Source organism: Pinus tabuliformis, chromosome 6 (assembly GCF_031772625.1).
Source record: "Pinus tabuliformis cultivar Carrire ecotype Pingquan chromosome 6, CPIR1, whole genome shotgun sequence".
Taxonomy (NCBI): Eukaryota; Viridiplantae; Streptophyta; class Pinopsida; order Pinales; family Pinaceae; genus Pinus; species Pinus tabuliformis.
Window position 1 is genome coordinate 1,942,124,981 of NC_142292.1, and position 26,732 is coordinate 1,942,151,712.

Below are 26,732 nucleotides of genomic sequence, written 5' to 3' on the forward strand. Positions count from 1 at the left end.
TGGCTTCTTGGATAATGAGCTGATGTCGACAAGAAGTGACCCGTCGTAGGAGGGCATTGATGGATCCCACATCTATGACATAGAACGGAGAAAATGATTTTGTAGAGGTGAAAATGATCTAATGATACAAGGTTCAGGGTGGTGGTCATGAACGAATGAAGCGTGAAGGTATTGCAGTGGATGAGACACAAGCTGGGTAGGTGAATTCTTTGAGCAACTTCTCTTGAACATATCGGAGACACTGAAATGGATTGGTAGCATTAACCCCAAAAGTGGATGGTACAGTGGACCAATGGTAATATGACCGGTGAACGGAATAACCCAACCTAACTCAATCATGGTGATGGAGTGAAAGTGTCATGTTCAAGAGTGACTTGCTACCAATAAAGTTTCTTCAAGTTTCTTCCCAATTTTCCCCAGTCATTTCTGACCAGTACCTCTTTATTTTTGTCAAGCTTGAGGAGGATAACATACACTTGTTCTATAATTTTCCCTTCGGGCAAACCCATCGCTATGTTTTAACGAGCCTAGCGACAATGAAACTCGCTCTTGTCTGAATGGACAAGTTTGTCGCTATTGTTTTAATGAGTTTAACAACAAGAATAACTTGGTTCTTTTCAATTTTAGAGAGTCTGAAAAGAGACGGAAAGAAGACTCCAATATTCCTTTTTCATAATATAATCCCTTAAGTCTGAAAAAGTATAAAACAATGCGAAAGGGATGACTTTTCGATAGTTTTAATGAGCCGAACAAGACAAACACTCGACCTTTTTGTGTAATAATCCCTCAGGTCCAAAAAGATTAGAATCTAGAGGAGGGATGGCACTTCTAATCACTTTAACGAGCTGGAAAGGCCAATTGCTTGGCAATATTTTCATATTTTACGAGTCAGATGAAAAGAGCTTAAAGGAGACTCGTTTTTTGAGGACCGAGCGATGTTTCTAGATAGCAACTGGTTCCAGGTAACGTTTGGAAATTTTGAATCATGACAATGTAAAGAAGGTGGCTAATAGGATCACTCATCGCAGTTGTTCCTTAAAAGGAGTAAACAATCAAATGGAGGTGTATGATTGGCTAGAAAAGAGTGGAGGTGATGGTAAGAACACGACCAAGGCTCAAAAGCTAATAATAATATGATCCCAATGGTTATTTACCGGTGGTGGGTTCGTTTTCTAATGATCTTAAACTCTGGTGGAACATATGCTCATTACTAGGCTTAATTTTTAACGAGCTTGAACTTTGCGTAAAACTGCTCGTGCCAGTCATATAATAAGGATGTCTCATCGATAGGTTCATTTTTTAGGGAGCTTGCACCATTCGAAATTATGCTCCGACTCCTTTTATTATGTAAGCTAGGAACAACCAATCCTATGAGTTTAAAGGGTTAAGAACCTACAAACAAAGAAAATAAATGGTTGTTTTTTACTTTCACACAAAAAGGTTTGCATGCCCCCAGGTATAGCAAAGTAGAGTTTCCCAAGTTACCCCTCAATTTGCAGACAAAACATTTGTTCTATCGGGAAAGGCCTATTTTTTCCAAGTTACCATTCAATTTGCAGACAAAACATTTGTTCTATCGGGAAAGGCCTAACTTCTAATAGAGGTATCTTATTTAGGTATAATCCCATTTTCCTAAATGGACGGGTGTGTCAGACCAGTCATATATCCTCTATGGAAACCTACCCTATACCTGAAGTTTTCCTGGCGAAGCAGACCAGGGTGCATGCCCCCTGGGTTTCAGTCACGACCACCGAATCACTCGCGCTCATCAAGTGGACGGACTGGAGATTAATGAGACATTCCTTGCACAAAAAGACCTGTTAGTGATGGCATTTGACTATTAGCTATGTTTGAACCAGGGAATGAAAGCTGGTCTACGAGTTGGACCACTCGGCCTTCATGCGGAAAGCACATTACTCGAAAGAGTGAGGAGACAATGGCTCCCATGCTATAAATGTAGTCACGCCCAAGGAGTAGATTGTAATATAAAGGTCCTTGGACTACTGTTACATTCAGATAAACATTTTTCCTTCTCAAAGTTATAGGCAAACTTGGAAGGATCCCTAACGGTCGACTGGTTCCTTTATTGAAGCCTGTCAGATTTCGCATCTCAGGCAAAAGCGATGGCGAACCAAGCAATTTCGAAGTAGTTGTGGAAAGGATACTCACAGAAGCCCCTTCATCTATGATGGTACCAACCATGACCATTTTGTAAGTTTGCACTATGATTCGAAATGGTACATTAGATGGTAAATAGGGTCTGCCTAGTAGATTCCAATCGAAGGAAATGACTAGGTTGCTTGGAGGTGGGACCGAATAAATGGATGGATACAACTCTGAAGAAATTCCTTCCTAAGATAAAGGGATGGGCAGATTTCCCCCATGTTCATCAGATTCTTTGTTTACGAAAAGATTTTGAACGGTGTCATTCTCATTCTCTTCGGTGATTGTATCATCTGAAGGTAAATCTTCTGAAGTCAATATGGGGTCGACTACCGTCTCGACCTATTGACTTTGGTATAATGTGGACTCAGAGGGTTTATCTTCAATGATAGGTGCTTTGACCGACACCAAAGGTGGGTCAGTCAGATTTTCAACTAGCAATGGATTCAGCAAGAGTTTCTTGTATCCAGGAGGGAGTCACTGCGGTGATGCAAGACGATTATCCAAGACTCTTTTAGCTTCATCTAGAAAGGGACAACGGTGGAGGGCATGATCACCTTCACACACTCTGCAGGGAAATTTAGATTTTCCTTTCTGTCCAGTGACTTCGCTTTCACTAGTTGACAGTGTACTTCCAACATGATCATCAGAGGTTGATGACACTAGATTGTGCAAGCGGGGAGACTAGTCCCTTAGGATCCGAGGGATGCAAGGACAATCTCGATGATAGTGGTCTCCTTTGCAGATGACACATGGAGATTTAGGTTTGGACAGTCGAGTGCATGGATTTTCGCTAGATGATGCACAGTTGCCCCTTTTCATCGTTGGCTCCTTCTTCTTCTTCTCCTTACCTTTATTCTTCTTCTCAGTTACTTGGTTTTTAGTTTTACTAGTTTCACCAAGAAAAGCGGAAGAAGGAGAGGGAGAAACAAACGAAGTAGAAGGTTGGGGGGTGACACTAGTATCATCTAGTTTTTGATTTGACTACTCAGGAATCACAGTGTTTTGAACGATAGAGGTCGAGAAAAGCCATACCAGTAGGCCAATTGTCAATCCAGGGAGGGACAATGTGGCCATATGAGGTGCGCCAACATCTCCACGGGAGGAGAAGGGACTAGGATTTCCCCCAAGGGGAAATCCTTGGTTGGTGGACTCCATTTTCTCAACCCAAGATCAATGAGGGAACAATGACACTATTCCATTTAAAATGAATTTTAAGACGATTTGACACAACTTGCTTTTTCACTTTTTAAGAGTTGAGAAAAAGCTAAACATGACTCTAGTCGCCTTCAATTTTTAATGAGCCTGAAGTGACAAGTGCTCAGATGGAACTTTTCCTTTAAGGAGTCTGAAAAAGAATGAAAAAGACTACTCTGGAAATCTAGATAGAGGGATTACCAAACCAATCGCAAAATTGCAGAATACATTTTACGGTAGAACAGTCAATCTTCCCGAATGTCGTGTTTAGTGGATTGCGATCGACGGTAAAGGATATAGCCTATTATGGTCTCCCAATATATACTCGACGGTATGTGGGAGAAGAAGTCCGTACTGGCACTTGTCATCTCAAAGAGGAGGAATCACCAAACCTACGATGAAAGCAATAGTTACTAGGCTTTACGACGCCAGAATACATCTTTAGCCTAGACTTCTAGATGTTGTGCGTTAGGTTCCAAAGCATTTTTATGTTCATTGAATTTATTTTATAGTTGATCTTTCTTAAGAATTTTGCCTTTAAGGTTCACGATGTGATGTAGATATACAACTCCTAAATATGAAATCTAAGATGATAAAAAGTCGTTTACTCTTCTTTTTGTAATGAAAAGCCCAGCTACTAAGGGAAGAGAAATGAAATCCTTTCAACACAGAGCAGAGAGCACACACAAGATGCACTATCCTAAATCAAAATCAACAAGCAGTCTAAATGCAAATGCACGTGCATGTATTTGTTTTCTGCTTTCTTAATGTGTGAATGACAAAAAGAATGCTAAATACAAATCTAAATTATCTCTTCTTTCAAAGTGACAGTACTAACGATTTTCTTTTCAACAAACGATAGGAAGGCAAGATGACACTTTGCGATTTTGAATTGAAAACTATTTTCGACACTTGAAATACTTATAAATTCAGAACAAATACAAGAGTAACAATGTAATCGACTATCAAAAAGAGAAGTATTCTTTTCATTGACTGAAAACGACACTTGCGACACTTTCAAATCAAAAGACGACAGCTCTATTAAGCTACTATTTTGTAAATGAGAACTGTGAATGGTGAAAAATACATAAAAAAATTCACAAATATTTGTACAATGGAGGCTGAATGATGCAAAGGAAGGGGGTTTCTACAATGGTCTACTAATCATAGACAACAAAACTCCTGAATAAAACTGAAGACAGTGAAGAGAAAACCAAAATCTAAAGGCATAAACAGTCTTACCTGATCATCGCACCTGTAACACAGGGAAATGGGGATGCATCTCACCTACTGCACGTGGGAGGTGGGATGCATCCAGTCTGCCTAAAGGAGAGGGTGTGATGGTCAAGGAACGAGACTTTAACTTGGTGTTTGGTCAAAGTTTGCAGTTTAGTTCAGGGATTTAGGCCGAGGAACTGATAGTCAGTAACTACAAAGTATAGGGCTGATCTAATGAGGTTACTCAAGCTACCTCTAGGGAACTTAAGATGTTTGCAAGTCAATTGTTCACTTCATAAACAAACATGGAGATTGACTGAAGCAGTGTTGATCTACTTTGCACTTGCATAGAAAATGCAATTCGAAGGCTAGTTGGCTTGACTTCAGGCTTCGTCTGTGGTTTATGAATCAAACAAATAGAGACAAGCAATCAAACTAATCGCTCCCCAGTGGAGTTGCCATTTTGATATTAGGAAATCTAGTGTCTATTCAGAGCTGCTAGTGCCACTAAGATGGGTAGCTATCTTAGAAACAAACAGATTAAAGTCACTTGTTTTTCCTTTACAAGAGAGGGATGAGAAAGAAATAGAGAGTACCAACCTCAGTCTTCCACTTGGCTCCTTGCTTGTCTCCTTTCCCCTTTGACAGAATCTCGCCATTGCTTCCTTACATGCCCCGCCTCATAGAACACCTGTAGATTCACAGTAGCATAATACCATCAAAGCATAGATATCTTTCACTGTAAACAATATAGGATCAGATATATATTAACCATACAAATGCACATATCAACACAATATTCAAAGATACATAAGAATATGGAGGAAAACTCGAATATATTTATTAGTAAAAGTAGTAAAAGAGAGAATTACAACCACTTGGCCTGACCCAGCGCCATCCTCCCAGCATGAAAGACCTCTTCACCTCATAAAAAGAAAAATCACCCAACAATGTCTTCAAAGAGAAACCAACATCACTTCCTTGCAAATTACAAAATTCCAGCCTTTGGATCTCTTGGATGAGGGATCCATATAAAGATGTTTACAAGAGAGTGATTCAGCTTCTGGGATTTTGATTAGTGTCATTTCATTGATAGTTCTTGGTTCCACATGGAGATTTTAGGTCCCTTACTCATCCCTCGGCGAACTCAGAGAGGCAAGTGTCAAATGAGTAGTTTTTAGAAGATTCTCTGGGTTTCCACCTAGCAAACTGCTTGTGGCACTTGTCTTCTCTCGCTCATCGCACCCTATAGAAGGGCTTTCTAGTATGCATCACACCTTTAGCACTGGGCAGTCCGTATGGTCCTGCTTTGACCAATTCTGAGTATTTTTTCATCGAGAACTTCTGGGAGATGATGTAATAAACTGACCTTGCTCCTTTGGGGTATGAAACAACACTTTTAGGGAGTTATAAGCCCTTGGTTTATGGACATGTATGATTGGTTGTAGTGCCCAAATATGTCTATAACACATAGACCAACCAGAAAGGTGTCTAGTTTATTAGATTTTTGCAAGTAGTCTTGTATGCCCATAATACTATCAGTACGCGCACGTCCCAATCATTCCACTGAGCATTGCAAATCTTTGTCAGTGCATCCTCCAATATATTATTGAAGGCCTCCACTATTCCATTAGCCTGGGGGTGATATGGTGTAGTTTTCTAATGATACACATGGAACACTTCTGTAAGGGCACTAATTGTTTCAATAAGGAAGTGGGTATCATGATCACCCATCGATACCTTTGGGCAACCAAACTTGGGCAACACATATTCAAACACGAACTTGGTTGTTTTTTCCCCTGTAGAGTCCTTCACAGGCTATGCCTCCACCCATTTGGTCAGATACTCTGTCGCGATGATGATATAACGTGCACCAGTTTTCTTGCCTGGGGGTTGAATCGGTCCCACAAAGTTGATTGCCCATTTTTCGAATGGCTACAATGACACCTGAGGAGTCAGGGGAATCTCATCCCTTCACAATGGCCTACCCATCCTTTGGCATGCATCACATGCCCTACTATAAGCTTTAAAATATTTATGCAATGTAGGCCACCACAATCTGGTGCACAAAATATTCTGCATCATTGCCTTTCGTGCATACTGTCCCCCTACAGCCCCTCCATGAGCTTCAACTAAGATGCTATTTCATTAAAAATTGGTCACATACCATCAAAGTATCTCATCAACGCCCATCTTATACAAATTTCTTGCAATTACTGATAAGTTTGCCGTGTGCACTACTAACTCCTTTTGTTGGCTGCTGTATCTCTCTAGAGCTCTCCCTGTGGTCAAAAAGTGGATAATGTCTACAAAGTGGTTGCCTGCTATGTGCACTGCGAAGAGCTGGGCATCCAGTAGCCCTTCCTTCAAATTAGTAGGCTCCTCCCCCATTTCAATTCGTGACAAGTGGTTAGGTCCTGTATTCAACCTTCCTAGCTTGACAATTACTTCAAATTCATATTCTTGAAACAACAACACCCATCGACATATCCCCTCCCCCCAACACAGGCTTATTGACTAGGTACTTCAAGGCCGACTGGTATGTGTACATATTGGAATGTCCACCCAATAGATATTGTCTGAATTTTTGGAGCGCATATACCATAGACAATCCCTTGCGCTTTGTCCTTCAGTAGTTCTTCTCAACCTTTGATAACTTTCTACTTACAAATGTTATAAAGTGATCCATCTCTCCTTCACCAGCCTATGTCAGTACTGCTCCTAATGCAATACATGAGGCATCAACATGCACATGGAATTCCTTCTTCCAATCTGGGAAGACCAATATCGACGCAGTGACCATCTTGTGTTTTAATACATCTAAAATGTGTTGACATTCTTCATCCCAACAAAATGTAGCATCCTTCTTCATTAGCTTTTCCATAGGTGTGGTAATATGAGCATAAGCTTTGATGAACTTTTGATAATATCAAGTATGGCCCAACATTGCACACAACTGTTTGACATGCCTTAGGGCTTCCAAATTGATTATTACCACAATCTTGTTAGGGTCCACCATTAGTCCTTGCTTGCATACCGAATGACTCAGCAAAATCCCAAAGGGGACACAAGACAAGCACTCCTTTAGGTTCAATGTGATTTGATACCTTCGGCATGTATCCAACATTAAGCGCAAACTAGCTACATGGCAGTTTACTAGCCCAAACATTGTCAAGTCATCAAAATATACCTCCAAGAATTTGTGAATAAACTCTTTGAATGACACGATGACTACGCGAGAGAATATCATCAGCAAATTCTTTAGGCTGAAGGGAATCATTGTCTACTGAAACACTGACATTCCATCACGAAGTTTTTTTTACTGCTGTCTTCCGACGCGATCTTGATCTGATGGTATCCAGAGAACCCATTAGTGAATGAGTAGGCTTCCTGCCCTCCAAAATTTTCCAGTACCGCATCAGTAAATGGTGTCGGGAAATGATCATGGACGCAAGCATAATTAAGCATTCTTAGATCTATGCAAATCCTTATCTTTCCCTTCTGCTTCTTTTCCTGAACTACCGTTGGGCTCATCCAATCAGATTCCTCTGTTGGTTCAATAATACCTACCTCAAGCATCTTATCCAATTCCAAGCAGACATTTTCCTTGTATTTGGGATTAAGGCAACATGGCCTCTACTTAACGGGCTTCACGTCTAGATTCAAAGTTATTTTCATCACTCCCAAATCACCTATGATGCCTTTCAAGTTAGAAAATTTTGTAGGAAAGTGATTGTGGTACTCGCCGAGTAATTCATCAAATTTATCCATTGTGGCATCATCCCAATAATCTCTGATCTTCGTGAACTTAGGCTCCACTTCAATACCAATGTTTATCTATGTACTCTTCACTCACATGGTGATATCTGAGTTCTCTATTTGCAAACCTCTGATCTCGCGGAGACCTTCTATTTCTGGGATATTGATATTCCATGGATCCTCATCCTCCCATTCAATAGTCATGTTATAGCATTCCAACACATGGCACAGTTGGGTGCTCCACTCCGGCTGAAACAATTCCAAAGGATCCTACGAATTCAGAAGATCATTGCCTTAACCTCCTGCAGCACCTCATCAATGCTTCCAAATCCATCTTCAAAGTTGAAGGTCATTAAGAATCCTTCTCTTAATATAGCCCACTCTATGATGCCATGGCAAAGCTCTATTTCCAAATACAAATTCATAGGGATTATGTCCAGAGTGTGACAGAATAAATGCACCCATTCTAGCTACGGATCTATTCCATACACTTTAGTCCATTTTTCCAAATGATCGCATGGATCATTCCTCCCATCATATTTCTTAGTTAACCGTACTTTAGGATGACCAAATCACATCCTCATCATCCTCCTGTAATCGTTCCACCCATCAAAGTTCTTTTTGTATGTACCCCACCACTGAGCGGGTGTAGTGCGTAGTGCCAAATCCAGCACCTGAAAGAGGCGATACTCTGGAAATTCTCTTTCAAAAGAATTCATAAACTTATCTACGTCAGTTAAACCATTGTAATAAGGTAAATTTCTTACCTTTGATGACACACAGTGCAAAAATTTGGTCATCATGTTTCAGTGCAATGTGGATACTTTGTGCAGCCTGTTTTTCCAATGTTCCAACTCTTCATTTGAATCTGAGGTACAAGAACATTAATGGTCCCATGAAATCTATCCATCAACTATTTGGTTAACCCAATATTGGTCTCATGCCGTAATTTTGTAGATTTTATCCAAATCATCGTCACTTTCCTCATAGTCACAAACCGGTTCAGTATAGTGCCGTCCTTTTGCAGGGTCCAATGGTACTACAACACAGAGTGATTTTCTTTCAAATGAAATTGTCCGCTTCTTCAAGTTGATGACCCTATTAATATCAATATCCCGATCTATTCCAAGGAGTGTGGGCTATGGATTGTTGTCATCAACAATTTCTATCACTTGAAAATCATCCTGCGCACTCGCACCTTCTATATCTATGGTAACTCCCTACAATCATCCCATAGGGATAATCTTCTGTTGGTTTTCCATCCTCAGTTGAATCAGGGACCACTTCAACGCTGGTCTCCCCATTCTCTCCCAGGTCTGCTTAGGCAATACATTCACGTCAGACCCCAAATCCAAAATAATATGGTCCATCTCGTAGTCTCCTATTTGTGAGGTAAGCCTCATCTTGCACCCTGTTCTCACCTTATGCTTACCAATCTTTCTGACGATGCAGGGTCCATCAAGAGAATTATCCTTACTAGCACACTTTTTTATCAACTCCTGTAGTGCTTTCATAGCCTCTCTATCGCACAGTAGTTTCACACAAGTTTTAAAGAAGGTGGTAAGCACAGAGGGGTTAACCTCTATACGCGTGCTGGTGTTTGGAAATTTGTTCAGACTCCTTGAGGTAGAGGCTCTAGCGAAGCTTTTCTTCACATCCATGAATTTTTTCTTCACGTGCTCCAGATCGAAACTAGTCTCCTTTTCCATGGCCTTATGGACCCATCCACCTTCTTTAGGTTTTTTTCCCTTATCGTCACCAGTAGTCGTCCTACTTCGTAGCATGATATTCATATTTAGGTCATGTTCATGGGGCTCAGCCCTCATCATCTGTAATTTCTAGGTAGGATGCTGAGATTGTGACTTATTCTCCTGCATCTTGGCCATCAACATAGGACATTCTTCGATTGTGTGGTCAAACTGAGTACAGTATTGACATGATGGGAGTGTCTGACTTGTACACTCTCGTGCGTAGTGTCTTGAAATTCTGTAATTGTAACAAATTAGCTACCAATGACCCCTACCAAGTCCTCCTCCTCCTTGGCCTTGTTCGCATCCCTGATATCCTCCATGCGCTCCCCCAGTGCCCTGATCCATAGGCTAAGTTTATACTTTCATTCAATGCATAGGCATCCTCTCCATCATTAATTCATAGCTTTGACAGTGGCACTCATCCTGGCCCATTGATTTGTAGAAATCGAAGAAAATTTGTTGGGGTGTCTATACAAACTTTTCAACAAATGATCATTATCTGTGACATGTTTTCCGGCCACTTGACAAATAGCATACCATAGCATAGGCCCCATACTTGGTCCTACTGGAGCTTCCTGTCTCAGAGGCATCGACCCTCCACCTGTCATATAGTTCGGGAAGACATGGTAGTGATCCTTATCATGTCCCTGGCTCTTACACTTCAGGAACCAGACTTCTTCACACACCTCTGTCTTGGCCTCTTTTTCTTTTTTCAAGCTCTACAATTCAAAACAAAGATTTTACAACTACGAGTGAATTTGTTAGACTCCCAAAGATGCGTCCTAAATAGGTGTCTCATGTGATCTAATTGTGATTTCCAGAGCTTCCGCTTGGGTTCCTATCTTTTGCTCCAAAAAAGTAATCCTTAGGTCGGGTAGGAGCATGGCTATAAACCAATCGTTGTGCTGACTATCTATAGGATTCATATTAGCTTCACAAATCCCACACTTCAGTCTTTGATCTAGCTTCCATGGTGTTTCACCAGGCCTCATCAAGATTTCCTTAAATCTAATTACTGACTGCGAGGCAGAATTAGGCTTACCGAATTCTTTTTCCAAAGTGGTCTGAGTATCTATTAATGATGCCAACAAATTATCAATCTAGTACTTAACATACCATGTTAGCATGCGATCCTATAGAGCGGTAACCAACTGCACCTCATTTATGTTATCATCTGTAATCTGTTGTGTTGTCCACATAGCCTTCGTAACAAACGAAAATTGATCCTGATTCTCACTTCCTAAGCCCTTGAAAATTGGCAACTTCATTGTATTCAACATGTTGACCATCGACAATGGTGGTGGTGGTGTGGGTGAAGGTGTATGTTGTGGAGGTGAAGGTGGAGGTAGTTTGGATAGATGAGGTATTTGCAGAAAACCCTACCTTATGAATTGAATAGCGCTCTGTGGTGAAGCTTGCGCTCCTCCCTCATCACCACTCACAGGAGATTCAATCAACGGGATATATTCAGGATATTTTCTTCCCTATCTCTAAAAATCTTCTCACCTCGCATAGCTCCAAACATCAAAGAAGTGGCATAACATGTTTCTCACACAACAACATCTTAATCCAAGTACTCAAAGATCTTAGATACATCCCTCGCGGTCATTTGAGGAAGCGTCACTCTGCTTCACTATAACTGACTGAGGTGTCGACCGTGACCTCTATAGAAAATCTTCCTATAACCCAATTAAGCCAATGGTCAACAACATGCATGATCTTATCTTTAGAAGCTTCCAAGCTTCGCACTAATTCTTGGTTCCACATTATTGGACCATCAAGCTTTCACCTTCCTTAGTCATCTACCAATTTAGTTATCCACTCATATAGTTCAATCGGGAAGGTGCAAAAGAAAATTTAGTGTATTTATGTAAACAAATATCTGTCCAAGCACTGTTCTTTTGTCAGAAGTGGATTCCTATTTTCTAGCACCGTGAATTCATGGATTTTTCTATCCAACCACTTCTCAATTTCCTTCTTGGTTAGATTCCGGTGATGCGACATCACAAATCTCCTTTTGCAAATCCTAGTCATAGCAACGGAACCATTTTTTGGCTTAGGGGGTCCTCACCTAGGTTCGGAGTTAGTTGCACCAAATAAATCCCTACACTACTAGCCCTTTCGGCATCAATCCGTAGTGTGCAAACAGAAGTCTCACCCGAAGCAGTATGGGGGGATGTTGCAACCAAGTTTCCACACCTAGAGATCAGTGTGATGTCCTTTTGTGACCTAGATCTTCCTTTGCACAGATCTCTAATCCCTTATGGATTATTGTTATAACTTTCTTTAATCGGCCCCTAGACCTCTGTGAAGGTCTACGACTAGATTTTGTGGACCCTGAACATGCAAATTATCTACTTATGAGTACCATAGATTCTCTTTAGATCAATATTTACTCAGATCTACCTAAGTGTTCAATAATTTTAACAGGAAGAGCATGATCTTTGTGTAATCACTTAACATTAATTGTGTTCATATAATAATACAGATCAAGTAAAGTCATGCATCAATGCGTCATTATTTCATAATGACATCATTCATTACAACATACATCGCAATCATATATAACAGAAATAAAGAAATAAAACACAATCATTTCTACACAATATTCTTTATTGATCTTCAATATATGGCTACAGAATCATTACTTCTATTGCACTTAGTTTTAGTGGTCTGCACTGTTGGGTGCATATAAGGTGTCTTTTAGAACTCCTAATTGCCTCACATTAATTATCAAGTTGGGTAAGTATTTTTGTTTCAAGAGTGTACATAATATGTGCAAGTGATGGAAATCATTATATCTATAAAGAGTAATGCTTTAAGATAACTTATCAATTTCAATACAAGAGTAAACAGATCAAACCATAAATCTCAAGCTTGTAACTTCAAGGAAATTAACCTATTCAAGCATCAAAACTAAATCTTAATCTAAACCAATCTAATCAAGAGATTCTAATTGTAATTACATCAACCGAGTGCACTGTAGTAATAATAGAGCTCTTTCAACTGAATCTAAACTACTGCATAGAAATAAAGCATCTAATCTAATCAATAACACTCTATCTTTTAATTAACAAGAAATGATTCTTATCTCATAATTAATTCAATCCATGACATAAATGAATGAAATCAATTGACATAATTAAGAATTAATGAACTGAATACACAAACTCCACACTGATGAAAGTAAATCAATCGTAAAGTTGTCAAATAAAATAATTAAACTTGTAGTAAAATAAAAGTAAAAATATAACACAGGGAACAACAGCGAAATCCACCAGTGACCAGGCCCAAGCCGCTAGCAAATATTTCTTAACTACTTCAGAATATCGCAAGTGAACAGCAACTCAAATTATGTATTAACCATCAAATTCAAATGTCATTACAACGCGATGTGTCCTTCAAAATCACACTCTGTGTATTAAAATTACAATGGAAGTAAAAAGGTGAGAAGTTTCCTCCTCTCTATTCTTCAATTCTCCCCATACTATCCTCCCCTCTTTGATCTCTGTTTTCATTTAAATACACAGAGAGAAAAGGAAAGTTACAAAAAAGCTGATTACAAAATGATTTCCATTACAAATTTGGATTATGCAAAACAAATTGATCAGCAATATCATATTTGAAAGATCTTTCCATCAACATTCAATAGGAAGAAGTCTAATTTGGTATTGCAACTCGAAGAATTTGGAAAACGGCTGCAAAAACAAATCTGAGAAAATCATCTTCAAAGAACCTTTCATTTTTCTTAATACAGACCAAATTTTGGAAAACTTCTCATTACAAAACTAATTCGGTCTGTTCTGGACAAAACCTATGTTTCGGATTTTCCAAATTCTCCTTCATTTGTCTGAAAAGTCCAATGCAAAACCATCACTTCTTATTCTAGTGAATTTCTGAGTTGGAACATTTAATTGTGTGTTGGAGATCAGATTTGCAATCCGGAAGAGGTCTTGGAGGCTAAAATCATGAGTGATGTTACAACAAATCCATTAGTAAACCATCATTGGTAAAATCATGTATAATAATCATAAATTTATCAAAAATAAAGGAGAAAAATGACATTTATCCATAAGGGAATAAATAATTATAAAATGAAATTATATATTAAATTATGATAAATGACATGATAAAGAATGGTACAAATGGGTGAAATAGGCGTCAAAAAGTGATAATAATAATGACAAATTAGTGCCCCAACATACCCCCAAACTAAATATGTTGCATGTCCTCATGCAACCCTAAAGCCTCTGTATTAACCAAGCTATAAAAAATATTCATCCCAAGTCATGAAAGTGATGGAACAAATGAGTTATTCCTCAAATAATGAATATTCAATTTTAGTAATGTTGATGAAGGTGTAACAATTTTCACATTGACTTTCAACCATATGTATATGAAGGTTGCAACAAAATATGATATAAGTGGCGACAAACTTCATTAACCATTTTCTCGAAAACCACAAACCAGATTGTGCTAAAATTTGGCAAGAAGATTTCTACTATATTAATGCTCCAAAAATCATATCATTTTGATGCACGGATCATGAGACATAAGAAAAATGGCTATAGGTGACAGTGTATGATTTCCGAAATTTTACAAACTAATTTCACTTGAAATTTTCTCGGTTTGCGTATTTTAATGATACCTCTTTGTTGTCCAAAAATTCAGTTCATAGTTTTAAAGATATGCGCAAATAAATTTCTGCACTGTATAAAAATGAAATTGTATGCCTTAAATGAGAAAGAAAGTAGAAAACGTCCATCATGTTTAGCAATTCCTCCCCCAAACTGGAAAATTAACATGCCCTCATGCCATACTAGAAAACAAATTGAAGTGGTTGCTAAAATTGTGGTTGAAATCTATGCTTGGTGGAAAACAACATGGAATAAGAGAGGTTTTGAGAATGAATAAGGAAATCGGTGGATGATGGGATGATCATAATAAATAAATGAATGAAAGTAAAACTCCCCCAAACTGAAAGCTTCTATGTCTCTGAAAAAGTGAAGTGGTAAAGATGTGGAATGAATGATGATAAATGATGCTCAATGGATGTTCATGAAATTCTCCTAAACTTTTAATAAATCAGAAACTTATGCTATTTTACCTCAAGTTTTACCTTTGAAAAATGTGGAGTGACATGACTTGCATTTGTTGAAGCTGATGTAGGCTGAGCTGATGCTGAAAGTGATGCAAAAGGTGGAAGCCATGCAAGCACATCCTATCTATGAGTTGCTCAAGCCTCTTCTATTAGTTGCAATGGTGTGGACTCACTGCGAATAGAGTTTCCCCCCATACTTGTTGTTCTCCTGTAAACAATTCACTACTCTACATGCAATTTTCTTGAATCCACAGTTTTAGTTTTGAAGAGAAACATATAAGCCGCATGCAAAGATTGAAATTAGAAAAAAACTTTTGTATAAATGTAATATTTTGTCAAATCAGCAAGTTATGGTGGAGTTTGGTAATTATTATGCATGCTATTCCATAATACATACCTTCCCCCCTCAAATCAGAAAAGGGCGTCCATGATCATAAAGCATAGGAAAAACGGAAAGGAAGTTGAGGACTGATAAATGCAGTAGGAAAATCAATCATGGTGGCATAAATATAGCAAAAGCAATCAGAGCAGTACAAGTCAAAAGATGTGAAATGCCTGTAAAATAAAACAGGGATTTAGATCATTATGTAAATAGATATTTACTTTAGGTGGAAAAATATGACGAAAGCATGACCGACGATAAATGTTAATGACTAGTGGTAGAGTGATTGGGCAATAATGATATAATGCATATAAAGATATAGTTTACCATGCATGTTGGCTAATTGAATTAGAAATGTTGTTCAAATGGTAAATTCTACTTTAGAAATGAATCCATAATTGGTAATAGGAGAGAGAGTATTTGGCAGTGCAGCATAGTACTTCAATACCACAAGCAGAGCCACTGTTACTAGCAGGCATTCATAGCCTTGACAGAGTTTCATTTTAACCCCAAAAATGAGCCAGAGTCCTTCATTTAGTATGTAGATGGTTTTCTATCTTTTATAAAGAGACCACTATGATGGCATGGTAACCAGATAATCATAGTACCATTCACTAAGATATAACAAAGTGATTAGATTGGCTCATGAGGAGATCCCCTGTCCTTCTGATGATTTTAACCATTAATAAGGTCATTACCTTGGTGTGGTGGCCATAATGGAATGTCACCTGTTACACCCTTATGATCATGGTAGGCTGGCTCATGATGAGACCCCCTATCCTCTTTAAGACAATGCTTGTTACATTTTCATATTTTTATATTTTAATGCTTTTATTGTAAAGAGAGGGAGGCTCATTTACTCCTTAAGAGTTAGGGATGGCATAAGAAGTAAAAAAAATGCCAATGAAAGTTATGCTTTTCCCCCCATATCATCATATCAAAGGGATTTATCCTTTTGAAAGTGTAAAAGATAAACTAGCATGGTATTAGAATAATAAATCATTTTATGATGTGTCCAAAGAGAAGATATTCAACCAATCATTATATAGGTGCACCATGTCAGCTTCGGAATATAGATGACCATCAAAAGGTTTTATAAGTCATAATGGTATTAATATTACTATTTTTCTTTATCTTAGGCACAAATCCAACTAGATGGTTTTTTTATTCAAAACATAAAAGAGAAAGAAAAATGAAAAAATGACTGGTGATGAAACAGTAAAGAGAAATCACAATTATTCCTACAAAAATGAAAAATGTATAGTTCAATTGATTGAACAACAATTGTTCAATCATTTGAACAACAAAAATAAAACATGCAAAAGTGTTGTTCAATTGATTAAACAACAATTATTCAATTATTTGAACAACAAAAATAAAACACTCAAAAGTGTTGTTCAATTGATTGAACAACAAAAGTGTTGTTCAATTGATTAAATTGTACTTAATGCCATGAAAATAAAAAAAATGAAGAATAAAAGAAAAATAGGGCTAAGATAAGCTAAGAGTAATCACACAAAAGGAAAAGAAGTGTTGTTCAATAGATTGAACAATAGCTGTCCAATTAAATGAACAACAAACAATGCAAAAAAGAAAAGAAGTTTGTTCAATAGATTGAACAACAGAATAATGGAAGAAAAAGGTGATGTTCAATAGATTGAACAACAAAATAATCGCGAGAAGGAAAAGTGATGTTCAAAAGTTTGAACAGCAGGGCATCGTAAAAGTGTTGTTCAATAGATTGAACAGTGGCTGTTCAAAAGATTGAACAACAAAACAATTGTAAAATGTGTTGTTCAATAGATTGAACAACAGTTGTTTAAAAGATTGAACAACAGCTATTCAATTAAATGAACAACAAACAATGAAAAAAATAAAAGAAGTGTTGTTCGATAGATTGAATAGTAGAATAATGCAAGAAAAACTTTCTGTTCAATACATTGAACAACAAAATAATCAAAAAAAGAAAAAGTGTTGTTCAAAATTTTGAACAACAAAATACACAAAAAAGTGTTGTTCAAAAGTTTGAACAGAAAAACACGCAAGAAAAAGTGTTGTTCAAAAGTTTGAACAGCAGCTGTTCAAAAGTTTGAACTATAGTTGTTCAAAAGTTTGAACAACAAAATACGCAAAAAAAGTGTTGTTCAAAAGTTTGAACAGAAGTTGTTTGAAAGTTTGAACATCAAAGCATGCAAGAAAAGGTGATGTTCAAAAGTTTGAACAGCAGTTGTTCAAAAGTTTGAACAACAAAATAGACAAAATAAAGTGTTGTCCAAAAGTTTGAACAACAAAATACACAAAAGAAAGTGTTGTTCAAAAGTTTGAACAGCAAAACACGCAAGAAAAAAGTGTTGTTCAAAAGTTTGAACAACAAAATACGCAAAAAAATTGTTGTTCAAAAGTTTGAACAGTAGCTGTTCAAAAGTTTGAACAACAAAACATGCAAGAAAAAGTGTTGTTCAAAAGTTTGAACAGCAGAACACGCAAGAAAAATTGTTTTTCAAATGTTTGAACAGTAGCGGTTCAAAAGCTTGAACAACAAAATACAGAAAAAAGTGTTGTTCAAAAGTTTGAATAGAAAAACATGCAAGGAAAAAAGTGTTCTTGAAAAGTTTGAACAACAAAATATGCAAAAAAGTGTTGTTTAAAAATTTGAACAACAGTTGTTCAAAAGTTTGAACAACAAAACATCCAAGAAAAAGTGTTGTTCAAAAGTTTGAACATCATCTGTTCAAAAGTTTGAATAGAAAAATATGCAAAAAATGCGTTGTTCAAAAGTTTGAACAGCGAAACACGCAAGGAAAAAAGTGTTATTGAAAAGTTTGAACAACAAAATACGTAAAAAAGTGTTGTTTAAAAGTTTGAACAACAAAACACGCAAGAAAAAGTGTTGTTCAAAAGTTTGAATAGTAGCTGTTCAAAAATTTGAATCGCAAAATACGAAAAAAAAAAAGTATTGTTCAAAAGTTTGAACAACAGTTGTTCAAAAGTTTGAATAGCATTTGTTCAAAAGTTTGAACAGAAGAAAGTTTGAACAGCAGAATACGCAAAAAAAAGTGTTGTTCAATTGCTAATGGAGCGGAAACTACAACTTTGAAGGAAGCAACACCTAAAACACATAAACATAAGAGAAATCAAAAAAGAAACAACACTTTATTTAAAGACAGTAAATAAATAAATTAATTAAGTTACAATGGCTATGATGTTATTTCCTAAGGGAATATCAATTTGTTGATGAAAAAAAATGATCTCTTGGAAAAATGGTTTGGCGGTAGTGACATGAATCTTCATATGGAAATCAATTCTCCATTTTTTCTATTATGAATCTATTAAGTAATGAATTGGATGAAATGCCTTTGTTAAAAATTTATTTCAAGAATCGCTCACTCATAAATTGTCCTTTATTCTCCCAGGACCTGTAAAAAAACAAGCGTCTACCTACAACAAAACATTAAATCATGGAGAAAGGGAGGTGATCGGGCTCCCCTAATCCAAGAATTATGAAAAAAATAACAATTAGCTACTCTGTAAAACAAATCCACGAAGAAAATAACAAAGTAAAATTAATTTATTACGTGTAGGAGAGCAGTGTCCAATCATGCTAACCTGTAATGTTTTAATCGTAACTTCTTTGTTTTTTGTCCGATTTGAGTGATTCTAGAGCCAAATGAAAGTGCATTTAGATAGATATATCCAATAGAAACAACTTTTGAGGACAAGACGAATTGATGGGTCAAATACTTTAATGAACAGCTGGCCTCCAAAATATAGGTTTTAAAAGTAGGTTTTAAAAATATAGTCGTTTTGGCCTCCAAAAATTGATTGTCACAATTCTATTCCTGAGCTGCCTACTAGACGCCATGTCAATGTTTTGGTTATAACTTTTTTGTTTCAAATCCAAATGGAGTGATTCAAATTGGGTTGGAAATTAGACATCAAGGGATACTTAGGATAAAATTATGTTTTAAAAATATTCCCTTTTGGTCCCTCAAAACATGATTGTCCCGACTATATTTGCTGAAGTTTCATGAAGCCCGCAAGCCAATGAATATGACATTCAAGCAATTTTTCCAAATTGGTGATAAAAATGAATATGAGTGTTTGTAGAAATGTTATTTTAAATATAATACATCTACATACACAAATAAATTAAAATATTTATCACCGATGTTGATTTCCACAGCGTGTTGTAACAAAAACAATTATTTTTACATAATAATAAAAAATGTATTTATTTATGTTCTTATTTATTTTATTTCCTATAATAACCTACTCTTCTTTGAAAAATTAATATGCTTACGTATAAGAGTACTTCAAGTGGAGCCATTTTCGAAATAAGGCCTCCACTATGTACATATCCAAATTTAAAAAATACATGTTAATAAATAGTAGGGTATGAGAAGTCAACTTCCCTTGAAAAGATGGTTCCAAAAATTGTTGAAGTATGGAGTGAGGCTGCAAACAAATGATGGAGTGAAACAAAACTTCAATATATCCCTTACTTTCTTGATTTCCCATAGCCATCATATCATGAAGTTTTTGAGTTCTTAAAACGGCTTGTTGATGCAGGCTAGAAGAAACCTCATTTTCTTTCATAACTTCTACATTTTTTCGATTTGAAACATTCCCATTCTCAATATAAGTCTTCTACAATGGTGCATGTGATATAGAATGAGTGGGTAGGGTAGGTAAATTTTGCAGTTCAACACTGTAAGCATGTTGTACTGGTTTACTATGATGAGGGTGTGGAATGAGTTGAGTAGGAAATTGTGTAGGGCATGGAGCATTTTGATGATGTGGTTGATTGGGTTGCGTGGATGATTTTGATATGCAAGCAAGATGTTGTGGAAGAGTTGGTGAAGAATATGGATGATGTGTTTGTGCTACAAGATGAGAGAGGGTGGTCATGCAATCATAAGATGAACCATGACAAACTTGTAGACAAGATTGGTGGGGGTTATATTGAGATTGACATGGCTACCGTAACACATGAGTATTCCATAATGGATTATGTAAGTAAGAAAATGGAGAGGAAGTGTTTTGAACCATACATATAAGCCACGATTTCCATGGTTTTTACCTTGTTGTAGCTTCCCCATCTCTTTGATATGATGCTTCCATCCTAGATAAGGAAGAGTGACTATCTATGGGATGCTCCTTTTGGCAATGAGGGAAAAACACTTCTTCAATTTCTTGATTTTTCTGAACCTGCAAAACATCCAATTGTGAAGTTAGAGAGCTAATAAAATCAATTTTAAAATGTTCAAATAAAACATTCATTTCAACTCCTATATCTCCTATTCTTGTAGTGAATTTGGAAAAGAAAGAAGAAATTTCTCTAGAATTATTACCAGCCTTAAAGATTACTCTTGAATACCTTATGTATAATTCACAAAAATCATCATATGATAACTGAAAAATATCACCTTTTCCCATCATATTTAAGAGTTCCAAAAATTCATCTTTGATTCCTTTAAGAATGAGTGTTTTTAAGATCTCTTTTCTCAAATGCTTATGCTTTTACTTTTGAAGGTTGTATTGAAATTGCTCTACATAGTCCTCCAAGATTTCATCTTCCCCTTGTATCATATTAAAAATATATTCATCAGCCTTGCAATAGTCTTGGTACTTCTTCAAAAATACGTTCTTCATGTCCTCCCATGTTTGGATGCAGTTCCCACCATGGCTCATGAACCATTAGAGAGTTGTTCCTTTTAGAGTAAGAGAAAACACTTTCAACCTTTGATCATTAGTACAATAATCGTATCCTCTACAAAGTACTTCAAACTCAAATAAAAATGTATATGGGTATTCATTTTCCAAACCATGAAAATTTGGTAGAGAAGATGGGGGAATTATGTTCATTTGTGTCACTCCCAGATATTTGATAGGGAATTCAAAAGTAGAAATGTGAGCCATTTCTTACCATAATAGAAGATGTTCTTCATGTGTTTCTTTCAGGCTCTGCCTTTAAATGTTCCTATCAATTGGTTAGTGAAATGGGTGGTTCTTACGTCACCACTTAAGTGAAATCATGAGATTTGTTTTTTAAAATTTCTACATCTTTTTTTTTCTTAGTCATTCACACAGAAATTCAAACATTTATTTCTACTTTAATTCCTACACAATTTTGCTGAAAAGTAGGCATAGGAGCAAGCACTTTACTTACTCGTACGCAGGTTCTTACCTTTCGATTTTAATACCTAGTTTTTCGCAACAAACAAACATCAAACATTTATTTCTACTTCAATTCCTACACAATTGCACTGAAAAGCGGGTGAGGGAGCAAGAACTTTACTTGTACGCAGGTTCTTACCTTCTATTTTTAATACCCAATTCTTTCCCAGCAACAAATATCAAACATACATCACTTTTGCGAAATAGCAACACTCTCCCCGACAACAGCGCCAAAATGTTGGGTGCATATAAGGTGTCTTTTAGAACTCCTAATTGCCTCACATTAATTATCAAGTTGGGTAAGTATTTTTGTTTCAAGGGTGTACACAATATGTGCAAGTGATGGAAATCATTATATCTATAAAGAGTAATTCTTTAAGATAACTTATCAATTTCAATACAAGAGTAAATAGATCAAACCATAAATCTCAGGCTTGTAACCTCAAGGAAATTAACATATTCAAGCATCAAAACTAAATCTTAATCTAAACCAAACTCAATCTTAATCAAGAGATTCTAATTGTAATTACATCAACCGAGTGCACTGTAGTAATAATAGAGATCTTTCAACTGAATCTAACCTAGTGCATAGAAATAAATCATCTAATCTAGTCAATAACACTCTGTCTTTTAATTAACAAGAAATGGTTCTTATCTAATAATTAATTCAGTCCATGACATAAATGAATGAAATCAATTGACATAATTAAGAATGAATGAAATGAATACACAAACTCCACACTGATGAAAGTAAATCAATCATAAAGCTGTAAAATAAAATAATTAAACTTGTAGTAAAATAAAAGTAAAAATATAACACAGTGAACAACAGTGAAATCCACCAATGACCAGGCCCAAGCCACTAGTGAATACTGCTTAACTACTTCAGAATATCGCGAGTGAACAGCAACTCAAATTATGTATTAACCATCAAATTCAAATGTCATTACAACGTGATGTGTCCTTCAAAATCACACTCTGTGTATTAAAATTAAAATTGAAGTAAAAAGATGAGAAGTTTCCTCCTCTCTATTCTCCCCTCTATTCTCCAATTCTCCCCATATTATCCTCCCCTCTTTGATCTATGTTTTCATTTAAATACACAGAGAGCAAAGGGAAGTTACAAAATTGCTGATTACAAAATTATTTCTGTTACAAATTTGGATTATGCAAAACAAATTGACCAGCAAGATCATATCTAAAAGATCTTTCCATCAACATTCATAGGAACAAGTTGAATTTGGTATTGCAACTAGAAGAATTTGGAAAATGACTGCAACAACAAATCTAAGAAAATCATCTTCGAAAAACCTTCTATTTATCTCAATACAAATTGAATTTTGGAAAACTACTCATCACAAAACTAATTCGGTCCATTCTAGACAAAACCCATGTTTTAAATTTTCCAGATTCTCCTTCATTTGTCTGAAACATCCAATGCAATACTGCCACTTCATATTCCAGTGAATTTCAGAGTTGGAATATTTAATTGTGAGATGGAGATCAGATTTGCAATCTGGAAAAGATCTTGGAGGCTAAAATCATGAGTGATGTTACAAAAAATCCATTAATAAACCATCATTGGTAAAATAATGCATAATAATCATAAATTTATTAAAAATAAAGGAGAAAAATAATATTTATCCATAAGATCATAAATAATTATAAAATGGAATTATATGATAAATTATGATAAATGACGTGATAAAGAATGGTAGAAATGGGTGAAATAGGCGTCAAAAAGTGATAATAATAATGACAAATTAGTGGCCCAACATGCACACTTAGCTGCAGACACTAATCTAGCCCTCTGTGCACTCAGATGCGGAGCCTTTTCCCCTCTAAGACTACTTCTCTGCACTAGACTCCTCCACTCGTAACCATAGACAAACTTAGACTACCTGCCTTAAACTCTCTAAGACACAACTATTTATACAATCGCATGGTCTGTGGACCATGGGTATATCTTCAAAATGCTTACTCAAGCTTACATAAAGGAGGGTAAAACCCTTTTTTGACTCTTAACTAGCCACATCCTTTGCAACCATAATTTGTGAATACTTTACATCTTTTTACATCGAACTAGGGCTTTTGCCCCAAAACTAACCCCAGGGGACCCCATCCCAACAATTTCTGACATTAGTACAAGAGTATCCTAGATTTGGAGAGGCGCCAGGTTGCCATGGGTTACTTGTAGAATGACCTAAACCATAAGGAAATACTTGTGGCCTAGAATTATTCGGAGGGTATCCACTCCCTATCTCAGGGTAACCATGCATGGGGTTATTTTCTCATAACATAACATTGAAAGAAGGGGAAAGCCCCTGATAAGGATTCCATGCACTAACTATCAAAGGGAATACCTATGAGGTACCAATGGAAGGGAAGGGCATACTACCCTTTTGACCAAAATGATGGGATAAGTTCTCAGTCCCTAAACCACTAACGGAAGGATTTTGCCATCCTTCTCTTCCTTGGAAAGGATTAACATTATGAGCATGTCATAAGTTCAAATGTGGATTGGAAGGAGTAATATTACCACTTCCAAAAGAAAAACCCTAAAAGGATGGTGAACCGCTTGGCATAGAAGTAATAGATGTGGCAACAACATATGGGAAGGTTGAAGGAACTGGAGGAATGCCACTGGATGGCATCCTGAATGGATAGGCACCAGTGAAAGGAGTAAAAGGTTGGGTGCCCCCACTCGGACCTAGAATGCATATAGAGCCAACAACTAATTTACTAGGTATAATAGTAGAGATATAAATAGTACCCCCTCCTACAACTGAAGGAGGGGTCTACACACCAGAAGTATTAGTATCCATACTTATGCGACTAACATTGGCTGTCTAGAAAAATAAGGAGAGTGAACATGGCTTGTTCGCCTATGAGTCAGGGTACCCACATATGAAACAACATAAGGAAGGTGAGAAGGAAGAGGTGTCAAAGGATTCATGGGGGACTTAGGGACATACTCAATATCAATCTTGTCTTCTAATTGGACCAACATCCTAGAAAGGACCGAAGCGTTTCCATCCAAATTATGAACTAAACTAGGTTCACCCTGTGAAATGAGAGACCCTAAATTAGGATTAATTTCCGATGTGTCAATTGCTACTGGTTGAAAATCACCAGCATAACCACTCCTCCGCCTTCTAGATGAAGGCTTGGCATTTGTAGGTGAAAGCCCATGAAGCCTCCTAGATCGATAAACATGTCAATCAAGCAATTCTAAATATTAAGAGAACTTTTAAAGACTCAAAAATAAATAATTATTGCAATCTAGGAGCAAAGAGAACTCACTAATAAGTCCCTAAAGATACAACAAAACAAATAGCTTCCAGGGATTTCTACTCCCGTTGATTAGGACCAGACACCAAAATACAAGAAAGTGAAGATAAGGACCTTCCAAAGATAGTTTGGGATAATTAAGACCCAATTCTACCATCGAAGGTATCAAAAACAATTACATTGAACTCCAGACAATAGCCTTTGCTGGTGCAAGTACCCGAGCTTTGCAAGTGCACCCTCCAGAAGTATTGTGAAACTGATGCAACATCTGTCTCAGGTACCACGGGAATTTTCCCCCACAATCATTTGTGCGATCTATAGGATAGAAAACTAAGGTCACCAATTCATAATCAGAAGTCAGGTGGAACAATCGCAGGCTCAGGATCCAACAAGTAGGAGAGGGGGCATCTCTCTTTCCATGTCTTCACTCATCCTCGTGCTTAACTCATGTTTTAAAATAGCTTTCCCGAATAGCTTAACGAGTTTGGATTTTCACTCTTTAATCAACTTCTATGTTTCAGTTTAGAGTGTCCTCAGAGAGTTTACTCTCCACACACATATTCCAAGGCCCTAAATTCTCTAGACTAATTGATGTATCTATGACAAAAAGAAAAATCTAGTTCATTTTATATTAAGTGCTTGATTTCATTGGTTGTTATTTAGGTCACAGATAGCAGAAGTGATACTTATGATGTTCTAACACAAAATAGAAACCAATAGAAGTCTAGGCTACATGCAAATGTAACTTCTTTTTCTTCAATTAAAAGTGATCTCTACAAGGTTCTATGAGAAATATATGAAAGAAAAGACGCTTTTCTCTTTCTTTTAAACAAGCTCAAACATTCAACATCTATTGAAAGAGACTAAAATTCCTAAATAACAAACTATGAAAGAGACTAAATTGCCTAAAATACAAACTACCTTATTCATACTAGAATGCCTAAATGCAAGATTATATAGAATTCTCTAAACAAACAAATGTGTTCTTTCAAATTCCTAAAGCCAAAATTTAACCATATAAGGAGAAACAAATATCCAAGACAAGATCTCCCAAGAGAAGCAAATTTCAACCTCAAACAAAGATTCACACACTTGTTGATAAACCAAAAGATAAAAAACCAAAACCAAAGAAATAAAAGGAAAAAAAGAATGTTTTTATTTTTCTTTTGAAGGACTTAAAACGAAATTTTCAGGAAATTAAAGCAATCAATCACCTCAAGAGAAAAGTCTCCAAACATGACAAGGCATAAAAAATCACCAAGATGATAAGACTAAAGTGACTAAGATACCAAAAGACTTGAAAAAATTGACCTAAAGGATACCTAAAAGATTCTGAAAAACAGAAAGATTTTAGGAAACCAAAATCCTTCACTAAACCAAAATTGCAAAGACGTTTCTCAAATAATAAAAAAGAAACCAAATGAGTCAACCTTAAGAATGCAAAGCGAAGTAGTGAAAATATTGGATTATACGAAAGTTGAGAATCAAATCACTATTCTAGAAGCATAGAAAAGTCAGACACTTTACTAAGAAGGTATGAATTCCAAACTAATAATGAAAAACCTCAAAAGAGTTGCAAACCCTAGGTTTACAAACTATTTTTCAAAAATAAACAACGAAATCGACACTAGCAAAAACCAAGACCATTGTAGACTGCAAATGACTTAAAAATAGTAGGAAAAGTAGGCTACTT